General features: G+C 36.2%; 1 pseudogene; it reads left to right on the top strand.

Moving 5' to 3' along the window:
- Nucleotides 1-285: 285 nt before the first annotated feature.
- LOC149247268 (xyloglucan endotransglucosylase/hydrolase protein 24-like) lies at nt 286-13494 on the top strand (annotated as a pseudogene).
- The last annotated feature ends 8062 nt before the right edge of the window (nt 13495-21556 follow it).

Genomic DNA, 21556 nt, shown 5'->3' on the forward strand with positions numbered 1-21556 from the left:
TTTAGTGGTCAAAGTTATAGAACCAGATAATCCATAGGCACCTGAAATTATGACATGGAAATGAATAATGTCAAGGATCGATAAATTAGATACAATTATCTAGATAACGATAGAAATTTAAATTCGAGTAATCCAGAAATGAAGACAGTGCTCTATGATGTCATTCATTTGATTGCATATAAAAAAATTAGATGCATATATGAATAGTGTAGGGTGTTCGCTCCTGTCAGAACTCTGCTGCCAAAAAAGAGGCAATATTTGAGTCACTCAATTCCACCATCGGCAATGAAGAGCGGTGCAAGTCTTTTAGTATTTCGAAGATATTTACAAGAGTTGGCATATATAACTTCACTTCTCCTTCTTGTTCTCTTCTCGATAGAGGCTTCCAACATCAATGACAATTTCAATATCTCATGGGGTACAGTTAAGTTGTTGAACAATGGCCAAACGGCGCAGCTCACTATGGATCAAATCTCAGGTAATTAAAGTATTTCATTTTTAAGGACATCCTACATTTAATATTGTATGGATGTTTATAATAACGATTTTTGTTTCTCTAGGTTCTGGTTTTCAGTCCAAAAAGGAATAACTATTCGGCAGAGTGAGCATGAGAATTAAGCTGATCTCAGGGAATTCTGCTGGAACGGTTACCTCGTATTATATAAGCACCTATTTTCTCTCAAGAACGAAATCTTGCAGAATTATTTATTATCAGTTGACTGTACATAAACTCAATTCCTGAGATCCATATTTTAAATTTCAAGATTGCAGCCAGACCGGTCATAGTTTCGATAATACGCAATATAGTAATGTCAGTATTTTGCATTCAGATGTCGTCCGAAGCTTCTTCTCATGACAAACTCGACTTTGAATTTTTGGGAAACCTTCCGGGAAATCCTTACATTTTTCAGACCAACGTGTTTGCAAGTGGAGTTGGGAATAGAGAACAAAGACTTCATCTGTGGTTTGATCCCACAGCAGACTTCTATAACTATTCAATTCTTTGGAACCACAAACAAATCATGTATGTGCTTCGACTGACCTCATTTAGAAGTTGTATTTAGAATTTTCAGCATTTCTTAAGATATATGTATTTCCTGACGGGAATTTCTAGTTATTCCAAACAAAATACAGTGGAAAAATCCTCTGTTTCCACTGTTGAGAATTTTCTGATAAATTCTGAAACAACAAAAATATGAACAGAGAGTAATACTTTGTTTTTTGATAATTCAAAAACACAAGAACAGAGCATAAAATAATACTCTTCTTTGCCTCAGGATAAAAAACTAATCAAAATAATATTCTGTTTTTGACACAGAAAAATACTCTGTTTTTAACTCAGAAAAACAGAAAAATTCATTCTTTGGAAACGGTCTTGCAGCAACACAGTTTTTTTTCAGTTGCTATAACTTGTGTCGCAGCAATGTTGTTCGTGGTGTTGCAGCAACGTAAATTTTTGACGTCAAGTATTTTTTGAGTTACGGTGTAACAACAACATGGATTTTTGACGTCAAGTATTTTTCGACTTACGGTGTAACAACAACAGGCAAAATGAAACTTCTATTTATGAACGATAAACTAACTGATAAAATAAGTCTTCCTCACGTAGAGGGATCTAAACAAAATATTATGCTAAAGAGCATCTTCCTCTTGACAGAGGGATTACAACAGGAACGCTTCAGTTCCACAAAACAACTATCTCAGAAAATTTCAGCACTGCTGTGCAATACAAAAAAAAAAAACTCTCTTGTTCTACACTGCTGTTTGTTACAAAAGAACTTTCAATCTATTTCCTCTATTTTCTACTTCTGTTTTTGTTTCTATTTATAGTGCGGGAAAGGGTCTTCACCACCTTAACTTGCTCATGAAGTTTTTGTTGCTCATGATTAACAGATTTGATCTTTTGCTGTATTTCTTGAGTCGGTGGTGATGAAATCTATGGCTGATAAATGCTGCTACGGCTCGAGAATGGTTCTTTTTCTGTTTCAGCCGTTCTGCTCATTAATATGGTTGTTGAGAAGTAATGATGTAGTGTTGTATCTGATCTTCATCCTTCGGGAACTCCAAAATAATTAAAGAGTGAAAATATGGTAATGGCGGTGACATAAAAGATCGGGAAAAAATGTGGGGCGCCGGATCACGACAAATGAATAAAGTAGCTGCTGTTGTTCTGTTCACTACAGTTGAAATTATAATTTCAACACTCCCCTTTAATTTCAACTGCTGGGTTATCAGTCATACCCAGAAGTTTCCTTAAAAACTCAAAAATTTTCTGATCCAATGGCTTTGTCAGAATATCCGCAACATGTTCCTGAGTCCTGCAATGTTGTAAAATGATTTCTCCATTGTTCACCAATTCTCTGATGTAGTGAAACTTTGTGTCTATGTGTTTTGTTCTCATGTGGAATACAGAGTTCTTGGATAATGCAATAGCTGAGCTATTGTCACAAAAAATAACTGTTGTTGTTTCCTGCTCTTGGCATAGACTTCTCAACATTTTCCTCATCCAAACTGCTTGACATGTTGCTATTGTAGCTGCCACATACTCTGCTTCTGCTGTAGACAATGCCACAATTGGTTGTTTCTTGGAAGCCCATGAAATGGCTCCTGAACCTATGTGAAAAATGTAACCAGATGTGCTTTTCTGGTCATCTACACTTCCAGCCCAATCACTATCTGTGTATCCAACTAAATCTGAACATTCTGAAACAGTATAAAATATGCCATACCTCTTTGTACCTTTAACATACCTCAGAATTCTCTTTGTTGCCTGCCAATGTGTTTCTTTTGGCTTCTCCATGAATCTGGAAATTAAACTAACAACATACATTATGTCTGGCCTAGTTGCAGTCAAATACATGAGGCTGCCAACTATGCTCTTGTACACACTAGGGTCAAAATCTTTGCTGATGTCTTCTTCGCTGAGACTTAATCCCATCACTGTGGGAGTGATTGCTGCCTTGTTGTCCTGCATGTTAAATCTTCTCAACACTTCATTTACATATTTTGCTTGTGAAATAAAAATTCCATTTTCATTTTGATCTACTTCTATTCCTAAGAAGTATCTCAGTGAACCCATGTCAGTCATCTCAAATTATTCTTTCATGACTGATTTGAAATTTTCAATGAGGTAGTCATCATTACCTGTAAAAATCACATCATCAACATATAACACAACAATTAAAATTTTACAGTCCTTTTCTTTGATGTAAACAGTGGGTTCTCCCTCACACTTCTCAAATCCGTTCTCCAGTAGATAGGAATCTATCCTACTGTACCACAATCTTGGCGCTTGCTTCAACCCATAAAGAGCTTTTTTCAATCTGCAGACTTTGTGCTCTTGGCCTTTCTTCTCATAGCCTAGAGGTTGCTCGATGTAAACCTCTTCCATTAATACTCCATTCAAGAATGCTGACTTCACGTCCATTTGGTAAACTTTCCATTTGTTTTGTGCTGCTATGGACAACACTACTCTTACTGTTTCCATTCTTGCAACTGGTGCGAAAGTCTCCTCATAATCTCTCCCATACCGCTGCTTGTATCCCTTGACAACAAGTCTTGCCTTATGCCTTTCTATCTTTCCTTCAGCATTACTCTTGGTCTTGTAGACCCATTTAACTCCAATGACTTCTTTACCTTTTGGTAGATCAACTAAATCCCATGTCTTATTTCTTTCTATGGCATTCATCTCCTCATCCATAGCTTCTATCCATTTCTTATCTTTAATTGCATCTTTGAAATGAACAGGGTCATCAACGTGACAATACAAAGCAAACAGGGAATTCATTCCTTCATCATAAATATCACTTAAATTTTTGAATTTCTTACCTCTTTCATTCGGTGTGCAAGTGCTTGTAGATGCACTTGAATTTCCTCCTTGTGGTGTGCTTGGAGAAGCACTCTCATTTCTCCTCAAGGGTGTCTTTTGTTGTTCTGTTGTTGGTGCTGCTGTTTGGGGATGTGTTTCAGCCAACTCCTCATCATCATCATCATGAGACAAACATTTTTTAACATTAACTGTTTTCTCTATGCTTCCATCCCAAGCTTCCTCTTCAATAAATTGAACATCTCTGCTTACAAAAAACTTCTTGGTGGATGGGATATATAACCTGTAAGCTTTGGATTCTTCACTGTATCCAATGAAAATACATTTCTCCCCTTTGCTGTCCAATTTCTTCCTTAGCTGATCTGGAATGTGTGCATAAGCCACACAACCAAAAACTTTCATGTGGGTGACTCCTTGCTTTTTCCTACTCCATGCTTCTTCTGGCACTTTGTTCATCACTGCTTTTGTAGGACATCTATTCAAAATATATATTGCACAGTATACAGCTTCAACCCAATAATCATTTGGCAAATGCTTTGCCTTCAACATGCTCCTCGCCATATCCATGATTGTTCTGTTTTTCCTTTCAGCAACTCCATTTTGCTGCGGGGTGTACCTTTCTGTAAATTGCTTATGAATTCCATTTTATCTGCGAAAACGTAAAAATTCTTTGGAGATATACTCACCTCCTCTGTCAGTTCTCAAAACCTTGATACTCAGCCCACTCTGATTTTCTACAAGTGCTTTGAAATTTTGAAATTTTTTAAACACTTCACTCTTATTCTTCATAAAATAAACCCAAGTCTTTCTAGTAAAGTCATCAATAAATGTTAGAAAATATTGGCTGCCTGCAAGTGATGGAGCTTGCATCGGTCCACATAAATCTGAGTGGACAATTTCTAAAGGTGCTTTTGCCCTTATGCTTTTCCCAGTTGGAAAACTTTCTCTATGTTGTTTTCCCAATATACAACCTTCACAAAGGCTGTCTGGATTTTCTATCAATGGTAATCCTCTTCCCATTCCTCTTCTACTCAACAAATTAAGACCTCCAAAGTTGAGATGTCCAAATCTCAAATGCCACAACCAATTTTCATCCTTTGGTACGCTTTGGAGAGCCTCTTGTGTCACTGCTGCAACTACTTCTTTATTTTTCAAATCTGCTCTTATTCTGAGAGGGAACATCCTGTTCCTTGTCATCTTCACTTCAGCAATACAACGTTTACTGGGTAATCTGTCCATGATGGTGCATACATCATTCTTAAAGAAAACATTGTAACCCTTCTGAACAAGCTGTCCAATACTCAAGAGATTACACTTCATTCCAGGAACATAATAGACATCTGCTATGGTTTTCTTTTCACCTTTCTTTGTAAATATTTTAACTTCTCCTTTTCCCGTAACAGAAATTTTACTATCAATCCCAAGTGTGACTTGTGACTGCACACTCTGATCTAAAACAAAAAACAGGGCTATGTTTCCTGTCATATGGTTGCTGCAACCAGAATCTAGAAACCATATATCTTCACTGTTTGTTTCAGCCATATTACAAACTAACAACACATTATCTTGACTTATATTTTATCTAGTGATATTTGCACTAGATCTATTACTCATATCATGCTGCTTCTTCCTACATTCATTTGCATAGTGCCCATATTTTTTACAATAACAACATTGGACATTGTATTTTTCATACCTTTGTCCTTGAGCATGATGTTTTCCACTTTGTTGACTGCTGCCATGGCCTTGGTTCTGATTTGGATTGCTGCCTCTTCCTTGAACGTTTGCTGGACTGTTTCTTCCGCCTCTATATTGGGTTCTGCCTCTTCCTCTCTTGTTTCCTCTGCCTTGACCTCTTCCTCTTCCAAATGACATTTGGGTCTTGAAGACTTGCTCTAGAGATGAGTTTTCATTTCTACTCAACCTCTGCTCATGTGTTATCAGTGATGCATGAAGTTCATCAACTGAAAAATTTGAGAGATCCTTTGTCTCTTCTATGGTGGTGACAATCACATCAAACTTTGAGGGTAGGCACCTCAATAGTTTCTCCACAATCCTCCTTTCTTCAAGAGTTTCTCCATGAGACCTTATCTGTGTGACCAAACCAATTGCTTGTGTGAAGAATGAGTCAATATTGTCTGACTCCTTCATACGCAGGTTCTCAAAATCTTTCCTCAACAACTGTAGTTTTGTTGTCTTCACTTTTTCCATGCCTTGATAGGCTGTCTTGAGAGTTTGCCATGCTTCTCTGGATGTCTTGGCTGCTGCTATCCTCGGAAACACACTCTCATGCACTGCTTGATATAAAAGTACAAAGGCTTTTGATTCCTTCTTCTTATTACTCTTCAACAGCTCTTTCTCTGCCTGAGTTAGTCCAATAAACTCTTCTTCATTTGCTGGTTCTTCAAATCCATATTCAACAAGTTCCCATAAATCTTGTGAGGCAAACAGGGCTCTCATGGTTATTGCCCAGTAGTCATAATTTTTCCCATTGAACTGTGGGAGCTGGGTATTAAACATACCCACGCTGGTGCTGGCCATTCTTGCAATACTCGACTGTAAAAGAATCACTTAATTGTCTTCAGCAGCTACACAAAAAACTAATCTGAAAAATACCTTGACAGCGTTTTCGCTTTGCTGGATAATCTGTTGCAGCAAGAAATCTTCTTTCAGCTTCTTTGATGTCTTCAAAGAGCCTGGACAAGCTCTGATACCATGTGGGAAATTTTGGTTATTCCAAACAAAATACAGTGGAAAAATCCTCTGTTTCCACTGTTGAGAATTTTATGATAAATTTTGAAACAACAAAAATATGAACAGAGAGTAATACTCTGTTTTCTGATAATTCAAAAACACAAGAACAGAGCATAAAATAATACTCTACTTTGCCTCAGGATCAAAAACTAATCAAAATAATACTCTGTTTTTGACACAAAAAAATACTCTGTTTTTAACTCAGAAAAACAGAAAAATTCGTTCTCTGGAAACGGTGTTGCAGCAACACAATTTTTTTTCAGTTGTTGTAACTTGTGTTGTAGCAACGTTGTTCGTGGTGTTGCAGCAACGTAAATTTTTGACGTCAAGTATTTTTTGAGTTACGGTGTAACAGCAACAGGGATTTTTGACGTCAAGTATTTTTCGACTTACGGTGTAACAACAACAGGCAAAAAGAAACTTCTATTTATGAACGATAAACTAACTGATAAAATAAGTCTTCCTCACGTAGAGGGATCTTCACAAAATATTATGCTAAAGAGCATCTTCCTCTTGACAGAGGGATTACAACAGGAATGCTTCAGTTCTACAAAACAACTATCTCAGAAAATTTCAGCACTGCTGTGCAATACAAAAAAAAAACTCTCTTGTTTTACACTGCTGTGTGTTACAAAAGAACTTTCAATCTATTTCCTCTATTTTCTACTTCTGTTTTTGTTTCTATTTATAGTGCGGGAAAGGGTCTTCACCGCCTTAACTTGCTGATGAAGTTTATGTTGCTCATGATTAACAGATTTGATCTTTTGCTGTATTTCTTGAGTCAATGGTGATGAAATCTATGGCTAATAAATGCTGCTACGACTCGAGAATGGTTCTTTTTCTGTTTCAGCCGTTCTGCTCATTAATATGGTTGTTGAGAAGTAATGATGTAGTGCTGTATCTAATCTTCATCCTTCGGGAACTCAAAAATAATTAAAGAGTGAAAAGATGGTAATGGCAGTGACATAAAAGATCGGGAAAAAATGTGGGGCGCCGGATCACGACAAATGAATAAAGTAGCTGCTGTTGTTCTGTTCACTACAGTTGAAATTATAATTTCAACACTCCCCTTTAATTTCAACTGCTGGGTTATCAGTCATACCCAGAAGTTTCCTTAAAAACTTAAAACTTTTCTGATCCAATGGCTTTGTCAGAATATCCGCAACCTGTTCCTAAGTCCTGCAATGTTGTAAAATGATTTCTCCATTGTTCACCAATTCTCTGATGTAGTGAAACTTTGCGTCTATGTGTTTTGTTCTCTTGTGGAATACAGAGTTCTTGGATAATGCAATAACTGAGCTATTGTCACAAAAAATAATTGTTGTTGTTTCCTGCTCCTGGAATAGACTTCTCAACATTCTCCTCATCCAAACTGCTTGACATGTTGCTGCTGTAGTTGTCACATACTCTACTTCTGCTGTAGACAATGCCACAATTGGTTGTTTCTTGGAAGCCCATGAAATGGCTCCTGAACCTATGTGAAAAATGTAACCAGATGTGCTTTTCTGGTCATCTACACTTCCAGCCCAATCACTATCTGTGTATCCAACTAAATCTGAACATTCTGAAACAGTATAAAATATGCCATAACTCTTTGTACCTTTAACATACCTCAGAATTCTCTTTGCTGCCTGCCAATGTGTTTCTTTTGGCTTCTCCATGAATCTGGAAATTAAACTAACAGCATGCATTATGTCTGGCCTAGTTGCAGTCAAATACATGAGGCTGCCAACTATGCTCTTGTACACACTAGGGTCAAAATCTTTGATGTTGTCTTCTTTGTTGAGTTTTAATCCCATCACTGTGGGAGTGATTACTGCCTTGCTGTCCTGCATGTTAAATCTTCTCAACACTTCATTTACATATTTTGCTTGTGAAATAAAAATTCCATTTTCATTTTGATCTACTTCTATTCCTAAGAAGTATCTCAGCAAACCCATGTCAGTCATCTCAAATTCTTCTTTCATGACTGATTTGAAATTTTCAATGAGGTAGTCATCATTACCTGTAAAAATCACATCATCAACATATAACACAACAATTAAAATTTTACAGTCCTTTTCTTTGATGTAAACAGTGGGTTCTCCCTCACACTTCTCAAATCCGTTCTCTAGTAGATAGGAATCTATCCTACTGTACCACGCTCTTGGCGCTTGCTTCAGCCCATAAAGAGCTTTTTTCAATCTGCAGACTTTGTGCTCTTGGCCTTTCTTCTCATAGCCTAGAGGTTGCTCGATGTAAACCTCTTCCATTAATACTCCATTCAAGAATGCTGACTTCACGTCCATTTAGTAAACTTTCCATTTGTTTTGTGGTGCTATGGACAACACTGCTCTTACTGTTTCCATTCTTGCAACTGGTGCGAAAGTATCCTCATAATCTCTCCCATACTGCTGCTTGTATCCCTTGACAACAAGTCTTGCCTTATGCCTTTCTCTCTTTCCTTTAACATTACTCTTGGTCTTGTAGACCCATTTAACTCCAATGACTTCTTTACCTTTTGGTAGATCAACTAAATCCCATGTCTTATTTCTTTCTATGGCATTCATTTCCTCATCCATAGCTTCTATCCATTTCTTATCTTTAATTGCATCTTTGAAATGAACAGGGTCATCAACGTGACAATACAAATCAAACAGGGAATTCATTCCTTCATCATAGATATCACTTAAATTTTTGAATTTCTTACCTCTTTCATTCGGTGTGCAAGTGCTTGTAGATGCACTTGAATTTCCTCCTTGTGGTGTGCTTGGAGAAGCACTCTCATTTCTCCTCAAGGGTGTCTTTTGCTGTTCTGTTGTTGGTGCTGCTGTTTGCGGATGTGTTTCAGCCAACTCCTCATCATCATCATCATGAGACAAACAGTTTTTAACATTAACTGTTTTTTCTATGCTTCCATCCCAAACTTCCTCTTCAATAAATTGAACATCTCTGCTTACAAAAAACTTCTTGGTGGATGGGATATATAACCTGTAAGCTTTGGATTCTTCACTGTATCCAATGAAAATACATTTCTCCCCCTTGCTGTCCAATTTCTTCCTTAGCTGATTTGGAATGTGTGCATAAGCCACACAACCAAAAACTTTCATGTGGGTGACTCATTGCTTTTTCATACTCCATGCTTTTTCTGGCACTTTGTTCATCACTGCTTTTGTAGGACATCTATTCAAAATATATACTGCACAGTGTACAGCTTCAGCCCAATAATCATTTGGCAAATGCTTTGCCTTAAACATGCTCCTCGCCATATCCATGATTTTTCTGTTTTTCCTTTCAGCAACTCCATTTTGCTGTGGGGTGTACCTTTCTGTAAATTGCTTATGAATTCCATTTTCTCTGCAAAAACGTAAAAATTCTTTGGAGATATACTCACCTCCTCTGTCAGTTCTCAAAACCTTGATACACAGCCCACTCTGATTTTCTACAAGTGCTTTGAAATTTTGAAATTTTTCAAACACTTCACTTTTATTCTTCATAAAATAAACCCAAGTCTTTCTAGTAAAGTCATCAATAAATGTTAGAAAATATTGGCTGCCTGCAAGTGATGGAGCTTGCATCAGTCCACATAAATCTGAGTGGACAATTTTTAAAGGTGCTTTTGCCCTTATGCTTTTCCCAGTTGGAAAACTTTCTCTGTGTTGTTTTCCCAATATACAACCTTCACAAAGGCTGTCTGGCTTTTCTATCAATGGTAATCCTCTTACCATTCCTCTTCTACTCAACAAATTAAGACCTCCAAAGTTGAGATGTCCAAATCTCAAATGCCACAACCAATTTTCATCCTTTGGTACGCTTTGGAGAGCCTCTTGTGTCACTGCTGCAACTACTTCTTTATTTTTCAAATCTGCTCTTATTCTGAGAGGGAACATCCTGTTCCTTGTCATCTTCACTTCAGCAATACAATGTTTGCTGGGTAATCTGTCCATGATGGTGCATACATCATTCTTAAAGAAAACATTGTAACCCTTCTGAACAAGCTGTCCAATACTCAAGAGATTACACTTCATTCCAGGAACATAATAGACATCTGCTATGGTTTTCTTTTCACCTTTCTTTGTAAATATTTTAACTTCTCCTTTTCCCGTAACAGAAATTTTACTATCAATCCCAAGTGTGACTTGTGACTGCACACTCTGATCTAAAACAGAAAACAGGGCTATGTTTCCTGTCATATGGTTGCTGCAACCAGAATCTAGAAACCATATATCTTCACTGTTTGTTTCAGCCATATTACAAACTAACAACACATTATCTTGACTTATATTTTATCTAGTGATATTTGCACTAGATCTATTACTCATATCATGTTGCTTCTTCCTACATTCATTTGCATAGTGCCCATATTTTTTACAATAATAACATTGGACATTGTATTTTTCATACCTTTGTCCTTGAGCATGATGTTGTCCACTTTGTTGACTGCTGCCATGGCCTTGGTTCTGATTTGGATTGCTGCCTCTTCCTTGAACGTTTGCTGGACTGTTTCTTCCGCCTCTATATTGGGTTCTGCCTCTTCCTCTCTTGTTTCCTCTGCCTTGACCTCTTCCTCTTCCAAATGACATCTGGGTCTTGAAGGCTTGCTCTAGAGATGAGTTTTCATTTCTACTCAACCTCTGCTCATGTGTTATCAGTGATACATGAAGTTCAACAACTGAAAAATTTGAGAGATCCTTTGTCTCTTCTATGGTGGTGACGCACATCAAACTTTGAGGGTAGGCACCTCAATAGTTTCTCCACAATCCTCCTTTCTTCAAGAGTTTCTCCATGAGACCTTATCTGTGTGACCAAACCATTTGCTTGTGTGAAGAATGAGTCAATATTGTCTGACTCCTTCATACACAGGTTCTCAAAATCTTTCCTCAGCAACTGTAGTTTTGCTGTCTTCACTTTTTCCATGCCTTGATAGGCTGTCTTGAGAGTTTGCCATGCTTCTCTAGATGTCTTGGCTGCTGCTATCCTCGAAAACACACTCTCATGCACTTCTTGATATAAAAGTACAAAGGCTTTTGAGTCCTTCTTCTTATTACTCTTCAACAGCTCTTTCTCTGCCTGAGTTAATCCAATAAACTCTTCTTCATTTGCTGGTTCTTCAAATCCATATTCAACAAGTTCCCATAAATCTTGTGAGGCAAACAGGGCTCTCATGGTTATTTCCCAGTAGTCATAATTTTTCCCATTGAACTATGGGAGCTGGGTATTAAACATACCCACGCTGGTGCTGGCCATTCTTGCAATACTCGACTGTAAAAAAAATCACTTAATTGTCTTCAGCAGCTACACAAAAAACTAATCTGAAAAATACCTTGACAGCGTTTTCGCTCTGCTGGATAATCTGCTGCAGCAAGAAATCTTCTTTCAGCTTCTTTGATGTCTTCAAAGAGCCTGGACAAACTCTGATACCATGTTGGGAATTTCTGGTTATTCCAAACAAAATACAGTGGAAAAATCCTTTGTTTCCACTGTTGAGAATTTTCTGATAAATTCTGAAACAACAAAAATATGAACAGAGAGTAATACTCTGTTTTCTGATAATTCAAAAACACAAGAACAGAGCATAAAATAATACTCTACTTTGCCTCAGGATCAAAAAATAATCAAAACAATACTCTGTTTTTGACACAGAAAAATACTCTGTTTTTAACTCAGAAAAACAGAAAAATTCGTTCTCTGGAAACGGTGTTGCAGCAACACAATTTTTTTCAGTTGCTGTAACTTGTGTCGCAGCAACGCTGTTCGTGGTGTTGCAGCAACGTAAATTTTTGACGTCAAGTATTTTTTGAGTTACGGTGTAACAGCAACAGGGATTTTTGACGTCAAGTATTTTTCGACTTACGGTGTAACAACAACAGGCAAAAAGAAACTTCTATTTATGAACGATAAACTAACTGATAAAATAAGTCTTCCTCACGTAGAGGGATCTTCACAAAATATTATGCTAAAGAGCATCTTCCTCTTGACAGAGGGATTACAACAGGAATGCTTCAGTTCCACAAAACAACTATCTCAGAAAATTTCAGCACTGCTGTGCAATACAAAAAAAAAACTCTCTTGTTCTACACTGCTGTGTGTTACAAAAGAACTTTCAATCTATTTCCTCTATTTTCTACTTCTGTTTTTGTTTCTATTTATAGTGCGGGAAAGGGTCTTCACCGCCTTAACTTGCTGATGAAGTTTCTGTTGCTCATGATTAACAGATTTTATCTTTTGCTGTATTTCTTGAGTCGGTGGTGATGAAATCTATGGCTGATAAATGCTGCTACGGCTCGAGAATGGTTCTTTTTCTGTTTCAGCCGTTCTGCTCATTAATATGGTTGTTGAGAAGTAATGATGTAGTGCTGTATCTGATCTTCATCCTTCGGGAACTCAAAAATAATTAAAGAGTGAAAATATGGTAATGGCGGTGACATAAAAGATCGGGAAAAAATGTGGGGCGCCGGATCACGACAAATGAATAAAGTAGCTGCTGTTGTTCTGTTCACTGTAGTTGAAATTATAATTTCAACATTTCCTATTGTGAAAACAGGTTTTCAGTTGATTCTATCCCCATCCGGGTATTCAAAAACAATGAAGGTGTGGGCATCCCATATCCAAATAGTCGACCCATGAGGATCCTCTCCACCCTCTGGAATGGAGAGGATTGGGCTACCGACCGAGGAAAGGTTAAAATAGATTGGAATGACACTCCCTTTATTGCCTCTTATCAATCTTGTGAGGTCGATGGATGCAGCGTGTCATCTCACTCTTCTTCGCCCTGTTCCAACAATTGGTGGGATCAATCCGAATTTGAAAGTCTAAACCAACAGCAGCTGAGTAAACTTAATTGGGTTCCCAAAAACTACATGATTTACGACTACTGTCACGACAAGTCTGGAAGGTTTTCTGCAACTCCACCTGAATGTGCATCGAATCCTTAATCACAATATTTGGTTACATATTGTAAGATAACTGCAACTCCGGATTGATTGGAAATGATGTACCATCTCAACTCGCGGAATTATAAATTAGCCAATCGACTAAAGTGATCTACTTTTGTCACACTGTTTTTCATTTTAAATTGCAATATTGTCTGCGTCTACATGTATACGAAGCTTCAGCATTCATTGGAATAAAAGATGGCTTCATGTTTCGTGTAAATCTCTCAGTTATGAACGCCATACGGGAGTCCACAACGAAGATGTACGCAACTCTGAGAATCGACTTTATTAAAGCAGAGTGTTTGGCCGAACAGACCTCCCATATTTTTAATTTTTTAATTAAGAAAAATCGAAAGATATGAAAATTTTGTGTACACGGCCATGCAATTTTTTTTTTAATTTATTATTTGATTATCAAATATACTAGAACAAGTTGATATAGCATCGTTTTCCGATCTTTAGAGCCTCTTAATGTTATAAGATTTAATATTATATATCTAATATTATAAAGTATTATAAAACCTAATATATATTTTGTTCAGTACTTTACATACTCCGAGCTACAAAGATATTATTAGTAATGTAATTTAATTTATTTTCATACTGTAATTTAATACAAAAATATGTATTAATACTACAGTTTAAAATTAATACAATCTAATATTAACTTGAAACCATAGTATTGAGACATGAAATTAATAAATTTACAATTCAAAAATTAAAAAACGAACCCTAAAATGAAATCTTGGAAGTTTCTTCATCTTAAACGAACTTTATTCCAACGAAACCCTCGAAAGTATAAGTCAGCAAAACCATTTTTGAACATTTCAACACGGTGGCAATGAAACCCTGTGTCGAGAACAAACAACCATTCATTTTATATTAGGGGTAAGGTAAGTTTCACCCATGATGAATCATAATTGTCAACAGTTTTATGTGATTGCCTTTGTTTATAGTTTTAAATTACAGTAAAAATGTCATGTACAATGAAAAAGAAAAGTTTACATTGGAAATGAATAGATTTTGATTTCAATAGTTTTCTAATTTTCTACAATATTCATGACTTTATATGTTATGTTGGAGAATCTAATTCCAACCACATGTTAAGTGTCAAAACCGTCCCTCCAAATGTCCCAGTTTAGTTTGATTTAGTCGAGTTTAAGTCGAGTTTAACTCCATACATTTATTGTTGATGTTTCCAATGTAATCTTATTTAACTGATTTGTAATACTGAGAAGAGCACGTCCTCTGCTCCAACGTTTAGTTTTCTTCAATTTTTGTCATGGTATCAGAGCTTAACCTACATAAGGCTCTTTGAGAGAGCAGCAGAGATAGAGTAAGTTTTCATAAGACTCCCTGAGAGAAGCGATGTAAGTGAAGAGAAATAAGCGAGCCAACACAAGACTCTTTGACAAAGCAGCGGAAGTTTGAAGAAGCCTACTACGAAGATGCAGAGAGAGAGCGTAAGACTCTTTGAGAGAGCAGAAAAAGTTTGAAGAAGCTTGTGAAGAAGCAGCAAGAGAACGAAGAAGCCGACGAAGGCGAAGGTGAAGCTGATTGAAAAAATGTTCAATTCAAAGTCAGATTATTTTTCAGAACCCTACAGCATTGAAGACAATGTATTAACGTCCACACAAAGTACCAGAATCGCGTTAGCATTACTAATGCTCAACGTCACTGCAAGAGAACGTGTTAGTTTCAATTACTTGTATCGTTTTCTCCCTGACGCACGTTCTCTTCCACGCACAGAGTGTTAAGGTAGAAAAATTCCGCAATGTCGAAGCTCCTTCATCAAAATTCCGCAACCACCATTATATCTAAAAGGTCAAATGAGCCAGCACTCAACAATTGGGAAAAGCCAAGAGGCTTCCCTTGATTTCAGAAGCCAAGACAACCAAGGAGGCTTGGGATACCCTTGAGAGGAATTTTGGTGTAAGGGAGAGCACTGAAGTTGAAGTTGAAGGTGGATCTACAGCAGCATATCTACAACGAGATTAAAATTTTGTCGAATCCCACTGTGTTGAGCCATAAGTGGATGATATATGTGAAGAAGTTGCAGAAATAGCAGAGAAGGAGCATGTAGATGCTCGTGAACCCCACTGTGCATAGCCACAAGTGGACTAAAACTTGGTGATTCCATAAACAAAGCTTGTTGATGAAAATATGATGATTTCAGCAACAAAGCTTGCTGATGACAATATGATGATTGCAGCAACAAAGCTTGTTGATGAGAATATGATGATCCCACCAACGGAGCTTGCTGATGAAGATTTTGTATAAATCCAACAACAGAGCTTGTTGATGAAAGTTTGGTGAATCCAATAACAAGCTTATTGATGAAAGTTTGGTGAATCCAGCAACAAAGCTTGTTGAGGACAATGAAACTTCCATTGGAGCAGTTGATACTATGGTGAATCTAGCAAATAATATTTCTGATGTAAAATTTGATGAAGAATTGTTGGTTAATGATGAATGTTTGCACGTGATTGAACAAAAACATCATATAGACATGATGTTATTTGGTGAGAAAATCTCCCTTTAGTCAGTCGAAGACAATGTGTCTGTAGCAACATAGGTTAGTAAAGAAGTCGAAGAGACAAAGACAGGAATAGAGGAAGAGGAAAACAAGGAAGCCCACAAAGAGGAAACAAAGACAAAAAAAGAGGCAGAGAAAGAAGTGCAACAAGCGAAAGCTCTCATTGTAGAGCAGAAGGAACAAAACCAATGTGGTTTTGCAAATGTTTTAAACTTAGCAATGATTTCCAATGTGCAGATACACAAAATTATTTTGAAGAACAATTAAATTTCCTTGAAGCATGGCTTGCAACACCATGCATTGATAAAGTCTGCATAGAAGCTGTAGAAATGAATCTTGAAGAAAACTTGGATGATGAACAAATTAATGAAATTTTCAGGTATTGGAGTCGTGAAGTGATTAAATTGTATGATGGTCTTATGTTGCAGCGGATTGATGATGAAAAACGCACTACAAAAGATAATATGTGGTAGCAACCCACATACAAGTTATTTTTTGAAGAAGTCCAAGATATGCTTAGACAACCTGGAAGAATGGAAGACTTGCACCAACAAATGAAGACACTGAGGTTTAAAGGATACACCAAAAAGAAAAAGTTGAAACAATTTAGTGGCTACAGAGAAAAATAGAAGAAGAAAAGTTGAAGTCAATTTTTAAATTGTAAACCTGGCTTAGACATCGAGGAGCAAGTATCTTAATTGAATTTTATGTGGTTGTAATTAAGGGGGAGTGTTGGAGAATCTCATTCCAACCACCTTGTTAGGTGTCAAAACCGTCCCTCCAAGTGTCCAAATTCACTTTGAGTGGAATTTAACTCCATTCATTTATTGCTTATGTTTCCAATGTAATCTTATTTAAGTGATTAGTAATACTAAAAAGAGCAAATCCTCTACTCCAACATTTAATTATAAGAAACGAAAATCCAAATATAACCAAAAAAAAAATTATTTCATATATACAATGTACATATCTTACACCATATTTTGATTTGCGTCGTTCGTATACTATCACAGAAAATACAAGCTAGCCATCGCATGCATATTTCATAAGCAATATAGTGGCTTATTATGAAAGTGATTTCTCTCGGTCAAAAACGGTTTAAACTCAAATGCTACTTGAAATCGTAATAGGCATCAATATGGTAGGTCATTGGTAAGTGATTTTTCCCATCTTATACCATGGAAGCTATGAAACTGTCAATTATGTTATCAATTTTCATATGGATAATAGCAACCCAGTGATGGACAGAACCATGCCTATTCTTTTATACTTTATGAGTTTATTATATGTGGCTATTATATGTAAGTGGTAGATGAAACTGAGAGTGAAATCACTCTCAAAGCTTGATATATGTAAAATTACTATGGTTTCCATCATAATCTATTATAGTTAAGCTATGGTTTCCATCATTATGGTTTCTATCATAATCTATTATGAAACTGAGAGTGAAATCTCAAAGCTTGGTAAATATAAAATTACTATCTTTGAATTATGATAAATATAAAATCTTTATTTCCAATTATCAATTTCAGTTTCCAATTAGAATTACCATATTCTTTATATCTAATCGGTTGTATTGAATACAGATCATGCGCTCCCCTGTGCCTTAAAATTTCATGGATTACAGGAACTAACTGGTGGATTTTGATGATGTCAATCTCCGTGTTCAAGAATATCGGGAAGCCCGATTAGTAGAAAGTGGGTTGAAGTGGCTCTCTTGTAGTCCATCAGGAAGATGACAGTAAATCGCGAGCAACAAAATAGTGATGAATGACCATGAACACTGTATCATCAGGAGTGTAACATATCCTAGTAATTTTTTTTTCACTTAACCTAATTTAATGATTCTACCTTGTTATAGAATTTAAATACATCATATATTACACGTTTCAATATCTGATGTGTCATCAGATTAATATTTCTTTCGGTTTATGCATTTGGACATAATGAATTTCTGGTCTTTTGTCATCAGATTAACATTTCTACTGGTTTATGCATTTGGACATAATGAATTTCTGGTCAATATGCTCTTAGCTCTATTACATTAAAGGGTTAACAAAAGTTTTGGTTGTAATTCAAGTTCTATGTGGGCATTTATTATGTCACTGCTAGTGATATTTAGTGATAGTGTTTGGGTATTAATCAAATAATTTTGTAAAAAAAAATCTTTCTTTTATAGTTTAACATTGGGTTTTCGGGTTTCCAAAATGGTGACAGTGACCCGCCTCCATCACAAGGGCTCTATTTCTCTACCCCTAAAGTCACAGCGTTCCAGATGGTATTGACAGTTGTGGTATATTTTCATTTATTTATATCTCCGGGTTTTAATCTATGTATTGCCTGTGTCTTGTTATGTTTATATGTGTGTCATACCCTTCGGTCTTGGTATTTGCGTGGATGTGTAGCTACGCCCCTTAAAACAAGCTCCACAACCTCAGCTTCCATAACCATGACTATTCGTATGTAAATTGTTGTAAAATTACTCCCAAGTGAGACACTTGAAGAAAGGAGGATAGTTGAGAAAATTTTAAGGATTTTTCCATCAAGATTTGACCATATTGTTGTGATTATATAAGAGACAAAGGATCTTTCACAATTTTCAATGGATGAGCTTCATGCATCATTGATTTCTCATGAACATAGACTAAATAAAACATCAAATAATTCATTGGATCATGCCTTCAAGACACAAGTTTCCATTACTCAAGGTAGAGGCAGAGGAAGATCAAATGTTAGGGGAAGAAGAAGAAGTCCACATAGAGGTGGAAGAGGCAATCCTTCAAGTTCAAGTGGAAGAGGCAACAATCAAAATCCAAGTCAAGGTCCAAGCTTAAATCAAGCACAAGATTAGATGTATGATAAATCTCAAGTTGAATGTCAATATTGTAAGAAGTATGACCATTATGCAAATGAGTGTAGGAAGAAACAACATGATCTTAGTAACGAACCAAATGCAAATTTCACAAAGAAAAATAAAAACCAAGGCATCATGTTTTGAGCTTGCAATGTTGCACACGAGAAGCAAAAATATGTATGGTTTTTAGATTCATAGTGCATCAACCACATGACAGGGAACATATAAATGTTTTCCAATCTAGATGAAAATGTGAAATCTGAAGTGACATTAGAGACTAATAATAAAGTGTCTATTATGGGTAAAGGAAGAGTCAACATTCAAACAAATAAGGGGGGGAATAAGTATATTGCATATGTCTATTTTGTTCTGGGATTAAAGCAAAATCTCATAAGCATTGGACAACTCATGGAAAAGGGCTACAATGTTTTTTTTAAATGGTTCAATGCACAATATTGGATAAATTTCCAAGCAAGCAGTTGATTGCAAAAGTGCAAATGACAAGTAACAAAATGTTTCCCCTCAAGATAAAACCATATTTGAAGGAAGAAGGTTAGCAGGCACAACTATCAATGAATTTACAGGAAGATGAAAGAAAGGTAGTTGTTGTTACACAAACAAATTTTCAAGCATAGGTCAAGGATGAAAATTGGTTATGGAATTAAGATTTGGTCACCTTAATTTTGGAGGTTTAAATTTGTTGCATAGGAAAGGAACTTTGAAGGGATTTCCTCTCATAGAAAAACTAGACAACTTATCTGAAGGATGCATCTTGGGAAAACAACATAGAGAATCATTTCCAGTAGGAAAGTCAATAAAGGAAAAGACACCCTTGGAGATTATCCATTCAGATTTATGTGGACCAATGCAGACACCATCAATTGGTGGCAGCTATTATTTCTTGACATTCATAGATGATTATACAATGAAGACAAAGGTCTAGTTCTTAAGACAGTAGAGTGAAGTGTTTGAGTGCTTCCACCAATACAAAGTGACTTGTTGAGAAGTGAAGTGGACATTATATAAAAGTTTTGAGGACTTACAGGGGTGGAAAATACATCTCAAATGACTTCCTACATTTCTACAGAGAGCATGGAACTCATAAGAAATTTACAACAAGGTATACACCTCAACAAAATGTTATCACAAAAAGGAAAAACAAAACCATTATGGAAATGGAAAGGAGTATGTAAGGTAAAGCACTTTCCAAATGATTATTGGGTTGAAGTTATTGCTTGCGTAACATACATTATAATTAGGTGTCCAACCAAAAGAATCAAGAATATGATTCCTGAAGAAGCATGGAGTGGAAGGAAGCATAGTGCCACTCATATCAAAGTGTTTGGATGTGTGGCTTATGCACATGTCCCAGATGAGTTAAGGAATAATTTGGACAACAAGGGGGATAAATTCATATTTGTTGGATATAGTGATGAATCCAAAGCATACAATCTCTACAATCCATTATCCAAGAAGGTCATAATTAGCAAAGATGTTCAGTTCATAGAAGAGGAGGCATGGGATGGAAGTTTTGAGAAGACAATTAATGTAACAAAAAGCATACCACAAGAAGATAAAAAAGAATTAACAACAACAAGTAATTCCTCATTGGTGACTCCTCCTACACCTATTAAAGCTCAACAAAGCAGTCATCAAGTGACGTCATCAACAAACAATAAGACAATGTCACATAGTCAAGCAATTACTACTCCAAGTGCATCGTAGAGACTGACAACATCATCTTCTCTAAGCGCAACATCAAGAGACATGTCAAGTCCATCTTCTACAAGCATGAGAAGACAAAAAATCAAAATTTTAAGTGAAATTTATGAGAAAAATGAAGTTGACAGTAGCAAAGCTATGAATGATTTATATGAGTTATTTTGTCATATAGATGATCCAATTTATTTTGAAGATTTTGTTACAAAATAAAAATGGGTTGTAGCAATGAATGAATAAATGGAAGTTATAGACAAGAATGACACATGGGAGTTAGTGACCTTCTGAAAGGAAAAGAAGTCATAGGTGTCAATTGGATCTATAAGACCAAAAATAATTATGCTGGGGAAATAGAAACGCGTAAAGCAAGGCTAATTGTTAAATAACACAAGTAACACTATGGAAGAGATTATGCAAATACATTTGCACCAGTCGCAAGAATGGAGACAGTGCACACAATGTTTTCAATAGTTGCACAACATAGATGGAAGGTGTACCAAATGGACATGAAGTTGACATTCTTGAATGGAGTGTTGAAAGAGGAAGTATATTTGACTAGGGTTATGAGGTTCAAGGCCAAGAAGAAAAAGTTTACAGACTGAAAAATGCTCTTTATGGGCTAAAGAAAAAACTGTGTGCATGGTACAACAAAATAGATGCTTACTTATTGCACAATTGCTTTGACAAATGTGATGGTGAGCCTACTCTCTACATCAAAGAGAGTGACGGTAAACTTATTATTGTTTTTTTGTATGTAGATGATTTATTTTCACTAGGAGAGGTGACCTCCTCATTGTTGATTTCAAATAATTCATGAAAAGTGAGTTTGAAATGACATATTTAGGGTTGTTAAGGTACTTTTTGGGCATAGAAGTGAAGAAAACAAAGAATTGGATCTTTATTTCTCAAGCAAAGTATGCCTCAGATGTTTTGAAGAGGTTTAATATACAAGA

The sequence above is a fragment of the Pinus tabuliformis genome, chromosome 7, assembly GCF_031772625.1.
Source record: "Pinus tabuliformis cultivar Carrire ecotype Pingquan chromosome 7, CPIR1, whole genome shotgun sequence".
Lineage (NCBI taxonomy): Eukaryota > Viridiplantae > Streptophyta > Pinopsida > Pinales > Pinaceae > Pinus > Pinus tabuliformis.